The 13,059-nt window shown below is 40.9% G+C and overlaps 1 long non-coding RNA gene across 1 annotated transcript in view; it reads right to left on the bottom strand.

Annotated features, from left to right (window-relative positions):
• Positions 1–7,726: 7,726 nt before the first annotated feature.
• LOC309541152 overlaps positions 7,727–13,059 on the bottom strand; it is a 40,963-nt gene continuing 35,630 nt past the window's right edge. The window contains exons 2-3 of the long non-coding RNA XR_014223645.1: positions 8,340–8,433; positions 7,727–7,863 (exon numbers count right to left, since the gene is read on the bottom strand). This is a non-coding gene — a long non-coding RNA (uncharacterized lncRNA). The remainder of the gene's footprint in view (positions 7,864–8,339; positions 8,434–13,059) is intronic.

Here is a 13,059-nt window from a genome sequence, read left to right on the forward strand (position 1 = left end):
ACCCAGAAGCTTTTCCTATTAGGCATTAAAGGAGGGGACATACCAAAATCACAAAAAACTTGTTTATGTATGCAACTATGGCTGCATGAACATTACTAGCACAACACTGGAAAGAAGGAGTCCCAGCTAAAGAAGATTGGCAAGTTAAACTAATGGAATATGCTGAAATGGCAAAACTGACAATGAAACTAAGAGGAAGAGACGACAACGAATTCAAGGAAGAATGGAAGGTGTTTTGTTGGCATATTTACAGAAGCATTGCAGAATTACTTGTAAGTTTGTTATGACTGGATAATAAGTAATTTAAATAAGATTGTAAACTGAGCAATGACATGCAGTACATTGATAAATAATGGAACCAAGGAAGACACTAGAGGGAAGTCAATCTGTTTTGTTTTGTTGTTTTTATTTTGTGTTATCTTTGGAAAATTAGTAAACTGTTATTTAAAAATAATAATAAAGAATGTGTTTTCAGGCAGTCACACTTCTCAGTTCTTCTTTGGCCTTTATGCTATACAGTGGTACCTCGGGTTACATACGCTTCAGGTTACAGACTCCCCTAACCCAGAAATAGTACCTTGGGTTAAGAACTTTGCTTCAGGATGAGAACAGAAATCGTGCTTCGATGGTACGGCGGCAGCAGGAGGCCCCATTAGTTAAAGTGGTGCTTCAGGTTAAGAACAGTTTCAGGTTAAGAACAGACCTCTGGAACGAATTAAGTGTAGCCGGGTCAGCTGGAACCCATGAACCCTCATTTTTTGCCCGAATGTGTCCTGGTGGAATGCCTGAAGAATGCCTGGTTTCCAGCTGCTCCTGGCTCTGTTACAGTAATCCCTGCTGAGCTGGAATTGGGTTGGGTTGGGTGAAGCTGCCTTCCAGCTTCCCAGATGCATTTGGCCGCTGGCTACTGCTGGAAGCAGAATTTGGGGCCAAACAGACCATCATCCTGATCTTCTTACATACTTATCATGGAAATCACGCAGCAACGTATGAAGGCCAAGCAAATTGTGTCTCGTTGTGACATTGTCGACAACAGGCCCACAGATTCCCAAAGTGCTTGTGTTATCAAGAAGGTACTCTTGCAAAGAGGAAATAACACAAAATGTATATCCAAGAAAGGACCTCTTCTCACATTATTTGACGCACTGGAGAGGTAAAGCTTGCAAATGATTAGGCTTCACATTTTGTAACGATTTGTAACAAAATCCTTGTTTATGAAAAGTCCGGCCTTTGGTGGTTAAACCATTACTAATTCTTTGCAAGCCACAATTATAGTTCGGGCAAGAACAACATTGACTCCCGTCCTACAGACTTACATATTGATGTTTTTGTGGAGAAAATAGATATTTAACAGCAAAATATTCCCCTTTTCCTCATTCATTTTTTACATCTCTGAGGCCTGTTACTGAAGCATGTCTAATGGCTGGAGTCTGAGGAGATGAGGTGTTGAATTTCATGAAACACAAATATTTGCTTTTATGCTTCCCTGGAAAAAATGCACCAAACTGTTTTCGGTGTGAAACATTTAGGAAACCGACGGAAATTTAGAAGGGATGTGCAGGGTAATAAGGGCCTCTTAGAGAATCATGTTGTGTTCTTTAACTTTCTGTTTGATAAACAAATAACGTACTATTTTTGGACATGGTTCCAAACTGTGAATTTTTTTAATGTATTAACAATGTATAAAATAAATGATGTATTAGGGTATTCCAGCTTCCAAAATGCAAGTTGTATTCAAAACCTGCCAGGCTTTTATGAGGGAGCACCTTCTCTTCTTGCTTCTCACATTCCCCCAGTGGTTCTTTGTTCAGTTGAGAACTTGATCTTCAAAAGATGCCACATGTATTGCTACATGTAGGCACAACATGTCTTAAGAACTGTTGGTTTCATAGAGAAGAGTGTGCATGTTTGTGTGTATCATATCATGATGGTTAGAGACAATATTTATTTTTCTTGGAGTTCTTTTCCTGAGGGCTGGTTTGTACTTCCCAACCACAGGCCCATGAAGACATGGGTGTGTTCAAAACAGAATTTGGAAGCTCTGCTTTTATTATCAAGGGAATGTAGTAGAGATGAATGTGCCTACATTATGGCGGTCTATAGATAAAGTAGTATAAAATTGATATACCGTATTTTTCGCTCTATAAGACTCACTTTTCCCCTCCTAAAAATTAAGGGGAAATGTGTGTGCGTCTTATGGAGTGAATGCAGGCTGCACATCTATCCCAGAAGCCAGAACAGCAAGAGGGATTGCTACTTTCACTGCACAGCAATCCCTCTTGCTGTTCTGGCTTCTGAGATTCAGATTTTTTTCTTTCTTCTTTTCCTCCTCCAAAAACTAGGTGCGTCTTATAGAGTGAAAAATACAGTATATTTCCTCAGTAGACAGGTCCACTGCCAGCTTGAACCCCATAGCTACATAGCCAAGTTTCATGGGACACTGAGCCTCAGCAGGTCCTAAAGAAACAAGTCACCAACATTAGCTATTCCCCATGGATGTTGGGAACATTGTAGAAACCTGGCCCTGGATGTCAAGAACAATACAACCAGTTCCCCACACCCAGTAGAATTTTACCCCATGCTGCCCCCAAATGCTGAAAAGTTGATGGGAATTTCAAAATCAGTTTGTGGTATGCTATTGGAAGAGCTGGGCTGTTCTTTGTTCATTATCAGACTCTTTTGGAACTCATGGTGACTTGAGCTTGATATATTCCAGATTATTTTGATTTTTAAAATTAATATTTATTACATTTTAAAACACATAAAAATGAAACAGCATTATACATGTCAAAGAAACAAACTGACACAACATAAGATTGGCAGATAATAAAGTACTAAAGAAAGGGAGAAAAGGTAACTAAAACAACAGTAGATAATTATTTAAAACCAAAATCAATAAATCAAGAGCTCTGTAATATATGCCTTATCCAAAACATAGCCACCGTGCAGGTAAGTTTGGTATTTATTTCTCTTTGAATGGATGAATTCAAAATAAATTAGAAAGTTTATACATAAAAATTCGAACTTTTTTTGCTATTTTCAATACATCATGTGAGAAGGAAAGAAAAAGCCTATATCAATCAAACCTGGAAAAGGGGATTGTTCATGCTCTTCAATATTAGTAAATATTATAAAATCAGACCACACCATTGTAAGTCTAGCTTTCCTAGTCTGACTTTGTGCAATGCTCAACTTATTTGTTAATTTTTCTAATAATACAATTTCCCATTCTAGTTTGTACCAGTTTTACAGATTAACACCAGAAAGTTCTTTCCATGCCTAACTAGAACAGTCCTTGCTCCTTGGAGCATACGTCCAGCCATTTTTGTGTTTTGTTTTGGAGATGATAGTAAAGGTTGTGATCCAGATGTATTTTTAGATATTTTTTACTATACATGAATTTAGTTTATTTATTTGGACATTTCTTGCCTGTCTTGTGGTCAGTACATAATATGATACAATGATGAATGACATAAATGGGCAGCAGACTGCAGAAATGTCAAATAAGGCTCTTCTGTTCAAAAAGTTAACCCACAGGGTGTGCCCTTTGCTTCCCAGTTTAACAAAGCATGGGGCTCCACGAACAAGTGCATCTACTTGGCAGCTTTCTTCTTTGTGTCTCTCTGTGTGACCTGTTTTATCATGATAAAATGCTTTTTTGCTATTTGTTTTCATCTAGTCCACAAGTCCACTAGACTCTAGCAGTGATAGTTACCAGAATAATTCTCCACACTCATGTTCACTGTAAATGGGCTCCTGTGCCTTACTGTGAAAAATTACCTTTGGACCAGAAGCTAGACAATCTTTTTTGATTATTTATTTAAAGCTAAAAGCAGGAAATGATTCATTTGATTTCTGCCAATACTGGAGTGTTGCCACTTTTAGCTCAGGAAGGGCAGGCTTCCCTTGGCAGTCTTGGCTTAGGTGATGATGAATGAACTTCTATGTTTAGTGCTAGCTAGAATGTTAGAGAGTCAAAAAAAGCAATCTTTCTAAGATGCTGTAGGAGAAATGGCTGTTGCAAGATTTTTAACTGGTGTCAGAGCAATGCACTTGTGTTTACAGACATACAGTTTCCAAAAAGTTACGAAATACACGAATATTTTCTGTTTATCATAATTTGTGCCGAGCTCCTCGCACACTGTTGATTTCATTTTTGCTTTTGCCCAAAGTTGTGTGGGGTGAAGTTTACTTACATTTCATGGCTTAAAAAACACCATTTGTTTATTTTTGTTGAATTCACTGCACTGTCTGCCAGTAGCACATTGACACCATATATAAAACTAGAATGGTGTTGTATGTGCTTCAGATTGCCTTGCATGCTAGTCTGGCCCACAGGTAGGGAGACCACAAAAAAGGATAAATATCAAAAAAAGAAGGGGGAAAAGAGAAGAAACTCATCACCAAAATGAGGTCAAAAGATGACACAGATTGGCAGGTGCTAACTTATATGTACAGATCCGAATTTAGAAACAATCACTATACAGTGGTACCTCGGGTTAAGTACTTAATTCGTTCCGGAGGTCTGATCTTAACCTGAAACTGTTCTTAACCTGAAGCACCACTTTAGCTAATGGGGCCTCCTGCTGCTGCTGCGCTGCTGGAGCACAATTTCTGTTCTCATCCTGAAACAAAGTTCTTAACCTGAAGCGTATGTAACCTGAGGTACCACTGTAATTTAAATGCATATACAGTACGTCTCATGGTACATGGGGTGTTATGAGAGGGATAGTACCTCTGGGTGGGGGGCACATTGTGCTCTTTCTGGGGTAGTTTGTCTACCTTTGGTCACTACCCTGGACTCAGCTCTCCTAGAAGCTGTCAGCATGCAACAGCGGCCACACTCTGGGAAACAGCTTTGATTGGCCAACTAAACCAGGTGAGGGTAGCCGATAGGTCTCAAACCCTCACTGAGTTAGGGGCTTCGCCTGCATACAAAGAGAGCAATAGTGGGTCCAACAGTCAAGAAGGCGGTTTCTGCATGTGCTATAGAGGGAGATGTAATTTGGACGTGTGTGTGCTGTAAGCTCCTTTCCATTCTACTCTGGATTGAGCAGTGATGAACCAAAAGAGATCCATTTCTGATCAGCCCAGACTCTGATGAGAGATCAGTGCCTGATCCAAAATGGATCTGGAAGGCAGATCCCATAAATCCAATATCCAACAACCAGCGCTTTTTTCTGGGGCTACTCAGGGTACACAGCACCGGCACCTTTTCTTTCCAAATGTTAAACATGCAGCACTTACTGCAACAACTTCATGGTGAGTAGTAGCACATTTTTTTCTTTTAAAAACATGGAACAACACTATACTGTATTGCCCTTTGCTGCAGGTGGAAGAGAGTAGTGGAACAGTGACTTGTGAAGATGGACAAATGGACAAATGTGCCCCCCCCCCCACATTTTGGACTTTGCAACGCTTGCGCATGTGCAGGGAAATTTGACGAAGTGTATCCACAAACACTGCATCAACCTCCTTTTCCTTCAAAACATTTCTGAAGAACCACCTATTCCCTTAAGCATTCCAGCTATGAAAACCAGAGCCCCTCTTTATATATTTGCTCTCCTTAGCACTGTGGCTGTGAAGAGGGAACTATTTTGAGCAAGGTATGCTAGGCTGGGTACATTTAACTGTGTAAAGTATGTGGCACAGTTGAAAAACATGCTGCCCATTTCCAATTACCTGCGCATTCCACAAAACCAAGCGTGTATTTCCAGTGTGCAGAGATGAAGGAACGTTAATTCAGTTTAAAAGGCAGTCTTTATTAAATATAAAGAATGTAAAACTGCCACAAGCACCCCCTCCTGCTTTAACAGCAACGGTAAAATTGTTAAGGCTTAAAAGTATCTTCCTGACACAGTTACGTCTTACTTATTATCTTTTCCAGATACAATCTGTTCTGGAGCTATGTGGGCCTCGCAGTAAAATTGCTGGCAAATGTGCCTGTGTTGTAAACAAAAAGAGAGAGAAAGCGTTACAGACACTTTCCTTCAAATATTGTTGCACTGTCTTGCTGTGTATCTGCTGGGTTAATCTGCACTGTTTTAATAAAAGAATTCTATCCCATAGATTTTCCCAGATGCACAGAGGGGATTTTGAGATGCCTCTAGAGAAATCATACTAAAAACATAAAGATAGGCAAATGGGGAAAGCCAAACATTATTACTACTGAATCCAGAAAGTCTGACAGAAACTGAAGAACAATAAACCACTCAGTTCATAAAGAGCTAAAGGAGACAGAGCAGGAGCTGGAAGGAAAGAGGGGGACACAAAATATTTGGCAAGAAGATCCATTTGTCACCAGACAAGCTCTTTTTGGATAGGACTCCAGTCCTTGTTCTGGAAAATTATGGGAAGTCCATGGTATCCATGGGACAAAAGGTGAAAGATCAGCCAGAGCCTTTCCTTGTATTTTCATGTGTGTTGTGCGCATTCAGGACGTCAATAATTTCCCTGCTCCCTCATTTTACCTCCCTCCTGCCACGCTTTGTTCAAATTTCTCTGTGTCGCAAAGGAAGTGTTCTGTCTGGGAGAAATAGAATCACATTGTAGTATAATTGATGGAGGTGTAGATTGCACACTGCACAAATAAAGACCAATAGCTTAATGCAATCCATAACCAGTGAATATCTCATTTGTAATTTGTTATTAATGCACAGGGTACATGAATCCCATGTGCAAGACCACATATACTGTCAACCACTTAGAACTTGTTTCTTATGGGAAATAACTCATGGTGATAATAATAAAATGTGCTCTTCCTAGCTGTGTTTTCACTTAAAACGGATAGGGCACAAAAATGTTAATACAGGCAACTCTCAATTTCCGCACTTTCAATGCACATGTGACCGTCTTTGGCACTGGAAGAGGGTGAAACAGGGGCGGAATGGGGCGGCCTTATGCACCCTCCACTGATGTGTGCAATGACCTGGAGTTTAACCCTCACATAAATAGGGGGTTGCCTGTAGCCCAAAACTATTATGGGAGATGGCAGCTCTTTTTCGAAAAGCTTTTGAAGTCACAGAAGCCCTATGGGCAATATTTGGCAAGCCTGCTATGCCACAAAACAGCAGGGCTTTGTGGCTTTTAGGAGACCCTGAGCCAGGTTACCTTTAGGAGGGCACTGGGCAAGGCATCTTATTCACCTGGCACAACTTCACTTACCGTATGCATTCCATGTGAATAATGCCCCTTGCTTTCAAGAGTAGTGAAAGAAAAGTGCTGGGGAATTTTATGACCCAGGTGCCATGCGATTCAAATAGTCATTGCGGATACAAGGAATTCACAGGAAGGTGAGGAGGGGGGCAGGAGACCAGCCACTGATTTACCATGTAGTTGGCATAACCAGACCATACATGCACAGGGCAAACTGCTTGCCTGTGCTCTATGTGGACAACAGGGGTTCCTGCTTCTCATGATGATGTTAACAAGCCAGTGTGCGCGAACACTTTCTGTACATATGTAGGGCCTGTTGCCACAGCCAACTGAACACATGTAGAGCAGAGCAGGGCCAGCTCTTGTAATCCTACTCTCCCCCCCCCCCCAGTATGTACATTCATTGAACCCAGACGAAGGGCTGCTTGAGTCTCCTGGCTGTCCCTCCCCCTCAGCAAGAAGTTAAAAACGGGGGTGGGTAACTGGACCGTTCATAAGGGTGATCAAAGGAAACATTTAAAAAGCAGGTTCTGGGCACTCATGAAAACATTAAAAGTCAACACACAGAAAATGGGTGAAATAATGTAAGCTTCATTTTCATTTGCTGGGCAGTATGGCACTCTGGAAAATAGGATCGGCACAAGAGCTTTACGTTCTTCTTTGTATTTCCCATTCATTTTAAAGGAGTTCTCACAGGAGATCTTTCTGCTGCCCATAGAAAATAAAAAGTTATTTTTCAAACAAGTCCGTTTCCCCCCTCCACATCTGATATCCCATCACACAAACACACACACAGTTGCATTCAATGCTAGTCACACTGAGAACAGATCCATAGAAATTAATAGACAAGAATAGCTTGGGTCCATGCATTTCAGTGGATCTACTCAGAGTAGCTCTTAGCTGGAGACAACTCCTACACTTCAAACATTCCTGCCCATGTAACTTATATTTCATAGTAGTCACTATGGAGTCTTTGCAGTTTGAATTGTTGCTTTTACACAAGGGTTCTGCTGAACGTTCACTGTTATTGTTGCTGAGTGTGCTTTACTGTGGTTTTATGACTGTTCCATCAAAAGAAAAGTTAATATGTCACAAAGGTTGCTATTTATTTTTTATTGCTTGTAGATATATTCTGTCATCCCTGTCGTGTTAGGACTAGGCAAACTGCCTAAAACACAACTTACCATTGTTATTAAGCTGCTAACTTCTGCGTTTTCTTTGGCATTCTGAAAACACAGCACATGGAGAAGCAGAACCAGATGGTAAGCAGAGTGCAACCTGCAAAACCATTTTGGGAAAGAGAGCGGCCATGAGATCATGCACCTCTGCAGAGAGCAGATGTTCCAGCAAGCCTGTGTAAGCTTTGGAGCTATCATGTCCATAAGGAATTTCCATATTAGTTAAAATGCTCTTGCAGAGGTCTCATTCATTTTAATGGGCTTTGTGCAGGAGAACTTCCAAGTGGATTGCATATTTGGAAAATTTAAGTTCCTAACAACTAACTAGTAATTAAAATAATAAAAGCAATCTATAGCAATAGCTTCACTTAAAATGTAGTTTCAGCATCTAGGATGACATCTTAATAATTATTTATTATGCTGGAATAGTGCAGAAATAGTCTGATATGGATGTACAGACTGTTTTATCATGCACTGATGAAGATGTTAATTATTATCAGCAGGCCTTTCCTATTTTATTGAGTTTGCCATTTGAAACATCAACACAATACAAGGTGGATTTTTTCTCTTGATACATACCATATATACATTTCCAACATCTTTAATGGATCTTCAGAGCAATAGCAAATATATTTGTGTTAAGATAATTGTTTGAGAACTCTCCTTTTTAAAATAATTTTTTATTGGGTTTTTGATAATTTTATACATATAAAACATAACCATTTCAAACATTAAAATACAAGGTTATTTTGAACCTTTGGACCACCCTCCTTCCCTCCATGGGTTCCATATTTAAGTTTGTATTTCCTGCATCTTTTATTTGCTGCATCTTTTACCATTATCCATCTATTATATAGCCATAATTACCATAAATACCAGTAATTCCACATTACAAGTGCCATTACATCCCTGCCAAAGATTTTAACTGTTTACAGTGGTCTTTTAAATAAATTACAAATTTACTCCAGTCTTCAGAAAATACTTGATCTTCCTGTTTCAGATCTTCTCCATCAGTTTCGCCATCTCTGCTTACTCCATCAGTTTCATCTGCCATTCTTCTTTTCTCCTTCCTTCCATCTCATTCTTGCTGCCGTTGTTTGAGAACTCTCCTAACATATCACAATGCAGCCTTCCCCTCTGGGATTTTATCCTTCTCTCACAAATCCTATTCTCTCATGGCATAACCTGAGAGAGTGAATGTTTGTGTGGATTATTGCAGGAGCTGCTATTTGCATGTTCTCGTTCTCTCACTCTCTCTATACGCAATAGGCAAGGGGAGTGCTAACGTTTCTGTGTGAATGTATGTGTAGGAAAGAAGTCCAGAAGCGGATGTTCTCCCGAAGAAGCAGTAAGGAGGAGTCTCCTGGAAGGTGAAAGTGGAAACTTCCCAGAAGGAACTGCATGGCCAAGCTGGGTCATGTGCAGAAGGCTGAGTGCAAGGACTGGGAAGAGAGAAAGACTCTGTTTGTTTGAATGCTGAAGGAAGAAGCTGAAATCTTCAAGTAAGAAAAAAAACTAAGCCCATGCTTGGATAAGCATGTGAATGTAAATACGTTGCACATAGAATCATAGAATCATAGAGTTGGAAGAGACCACAAGTGCCATCGAGTCCAACCCCCTGCCAAGCAGGAAACACCATCAGAGCACTCCTGACATATGGTTGTCAAGCCTCTGCTTAAAGACCTCCAAAGTAGGAGACTCCACCACACTCCTTGGCAGCAAATTCCACTGTCGAACAGCTCTTACTGTCAGGAAGTTCTTCCTAATGTTTAGGTGGAATCTTCTTTCTTGTAGTTTGGCTCCATTGCTCCGTGTCCGCTTCTCCGGAGCAGCAGAAAACAACCTTTCTCCCTCCTCTATGTGACATCCTTTTATATATTTGAACATGGCTATCATATCACCCCTTAACCTCCTCTTCTCCAGGCTAAACATGCCCAGCTCCCTTAGCCGTTCCTCATAAGGCATCGTTTCCAGGCCTTTGACCATTTTGGTTGCCCTCCTCTGGACACGTTCCAGTTTGTCAGTGTCCTTCTTGAATTGTGGTGCCCAGAACTGGACACAGTACTCCAGGTGTGGTCTGACCAGAGCAGAATACAGTGGCACTATTACTTCCCTTGATCTAGATGCTATACTCCTATTGATGCAGCCCAGAATTGCATTGGCTTTTTTAGCTGCCGCGTCACACTGTTGGCTCATGTCAAGTTTGTGGTCAACCAAGACTCCTAGATCCTTTTCACATGTACTGCTCTCAAGCCAGGTGTCACCCATCTTGTATTTGTGCCTCTCATTTTTTTTGCCCAAGTGCAATACTTTACATTTCTCCCTGTTAAAATTCATCTTGTTTGTTTTTGCCCAGTTCTCTAATCTGTCAAGGTCGTTTTGAAGTGTGATCCTGTCCTCTGGGGTGTTAGCCACCCCTCCCAGTTTGGTGTCATCTGCAAATTTGATCAGGATGCCCTTGAGTCCATCATCCAAGTCGTTGATAAAGATGTTGAATAAGACCGGGCCCAAGACAGAACCCTGTGGCACCCCACTAGTCACTCTTCTCCAGGATGAAGAGGAACCATTGATCAGCACCCTTTGGGTTCGGTCAGCCAGCCAGTTACAAATCCACTGAGTGGTAGCATAGTCAAGACCGCATTTTACCAGCTTCTTTACAAGAATATCATGGGGCACCTTGTCAAATGCTTTGCTGAAATCAAGGTAGGCTACATCCACTGCGTTCCCTTCATCTACCAGGCTTGTAATTCTGTCAAAAAACGAGATCAGGTTAGTCTGACATGACTTATTTTTCAGAAATCCATGCTGACTATTGGTGATCACAGCATTCCTTTCTAGGTGCTCACAGACTGTTTGCTTAATGATCTGCTCCAGAATCTTCCCTGCTATTGATGTCAGACTGACTGGGCGGTAATTATTTGGGTCCTCTCTTTTCCCCTTTTTGAAAATAGGAACAACATTTGCCCTCCTCCAGTCTGCCGGGACTTCGCCTGTTCTCCAGGAATTCTCAAAGATGACTGCCAGTGGTTCTGAGATCACATCTGCCAGTTCTTTTAATACTCTTGGATGCAGTTCATCTGGCCCTGGAGACTTGAATACATCTAATCTAGCCAAATATTCTTGTACTATCTCCTTAGTTATTCTGGGCTGTGTTTCCTTTGCTGAATCATTTGCTTCAAATTCTTCAGGTCGGGCATTGTCTTCTTTATCGGAGAAGACTGAGGCAAAGAAGGCATTGAGGAGTTCAGCCCTTTCTGTGTCCCCTGTTTGCATTTCACCATCTTCTCCTCTGAGTGACCCCACTGTTTCTTTGTTCTTCCTTTTGCTACGAACATACCCATAAAAGCCTTTTTTGTTGCTTTTAACCTCTCTAGCAAGCCTGAGTTCATTCTGTGCTTTAGCTTTTCTGACTTTGTGTCTACACGTGCTGGCTATTTGTTTGAATTCCTCTTTGGTGGTTTCCCCCCTTTTCCATTTTTTGTACACATCCTTTTTAAATCTTAATTCAGTTAAAAGTTCTTTAGATAGCCACCCTGGTTTCTTTAGGCACCTTCCATGTTTTCGTCTCATTGGTATTGCCTGACGTGCTTTTACTATCTCCGTCTTAACAAACTCCCAGCCATCATGAACTCCCTTTCCTTTTAGTATTGCTGTCCATGGGATCTCACCCAGCACTTCCCTAAGTTTTATGAAGTCGGCTTTCTTAAAGTCAAGAAATTGAGTCCTAGTATGCTTGGCTGCTACTGTCCGCTGTATAGTAAACTTCAGAAGAGCATGATCACTCGCGCCTAATGATCCTTCCACATCTACCCCACTAACCAGGTCATCAACATTGGTTAGGACCAGGTCTAAAATGGCTGTTCCTCTTGTTGCTTCTCCCACTTTCTGGACAATGAAGTTGTCTGCAAGGCCAGTGAGGAATCTGTTTGACCTTATGCTCTTGGCTGAGTTTGACGTCCAACAAATATCCGGGTAATTGAAGTCCCCCATTACTACTATCTCCCTTCCTTTTGCATGCTTGGCCATCTGTTCCAGGAAGGCATCATCTATGTCCTCCGTTTGGCTTGGGGATCTATAGTAAACTCCCACAATGAGGTCTCTGTTATTCTTCTCTCCCTTAATTTTGACCCAAATGCTCTCACTTTGGCTTTGAGGTTCTAAATCTTGGATCTCTTCACAGGTATACACACCCCTGACATATAACGCCACTCCTCCTCCTTTCTTGTCTGGTCTGTTTCTCTGAAATAGATTGTATCCCTCCATTATTACATTCCAATCGTGGGACTTATCCCACCAGGTTTCAGTGATGCCTATTATGTCATATTTAGTTTGCTGTACCAAGAGCTCAAGCTCATCTTGTTTATTTCCCATGCTTTGCGCATTAGTGTACACACTTCTACAAAGACCCCCACACTGTATATTCAAAGAACATTTTAATGTAATATTCAATAATGGTAACCAATAAAAGGTTAAAATAATATAAAGTCTAGGGTACATATTCTTCTTTAACTATAAAAAGCAAGTAAAAGCTTCTGAATATTTTAACAAGTGTTTGGACTTTGTTTTAATTTCAAGGGCCACTATTGCACTTGATTTGGCTTCCAGTTTAGCTACTCTGCCAACACTCTTGGGAGACTCAGATACATATCAAGTCCCCTTCTTTCAATAAAGAATGCAGGTCCTTGCTTGTCACAGTGACTGAAAGTACGCTATCTCACTCACCACA

Source organism: Podarcis vaucheri (genome assembly GCF_965113315.1).
Source record: "Podarcis vaucheri genome assembly, chromosome: 9".
Taxonomy (NCBI): domain Eukaryota; kingdom Metazoa; phylum Chordata; class Lepidosauria; order Squamata; family Lacertidae; genus Podarcis; species Podarcis vaucheri.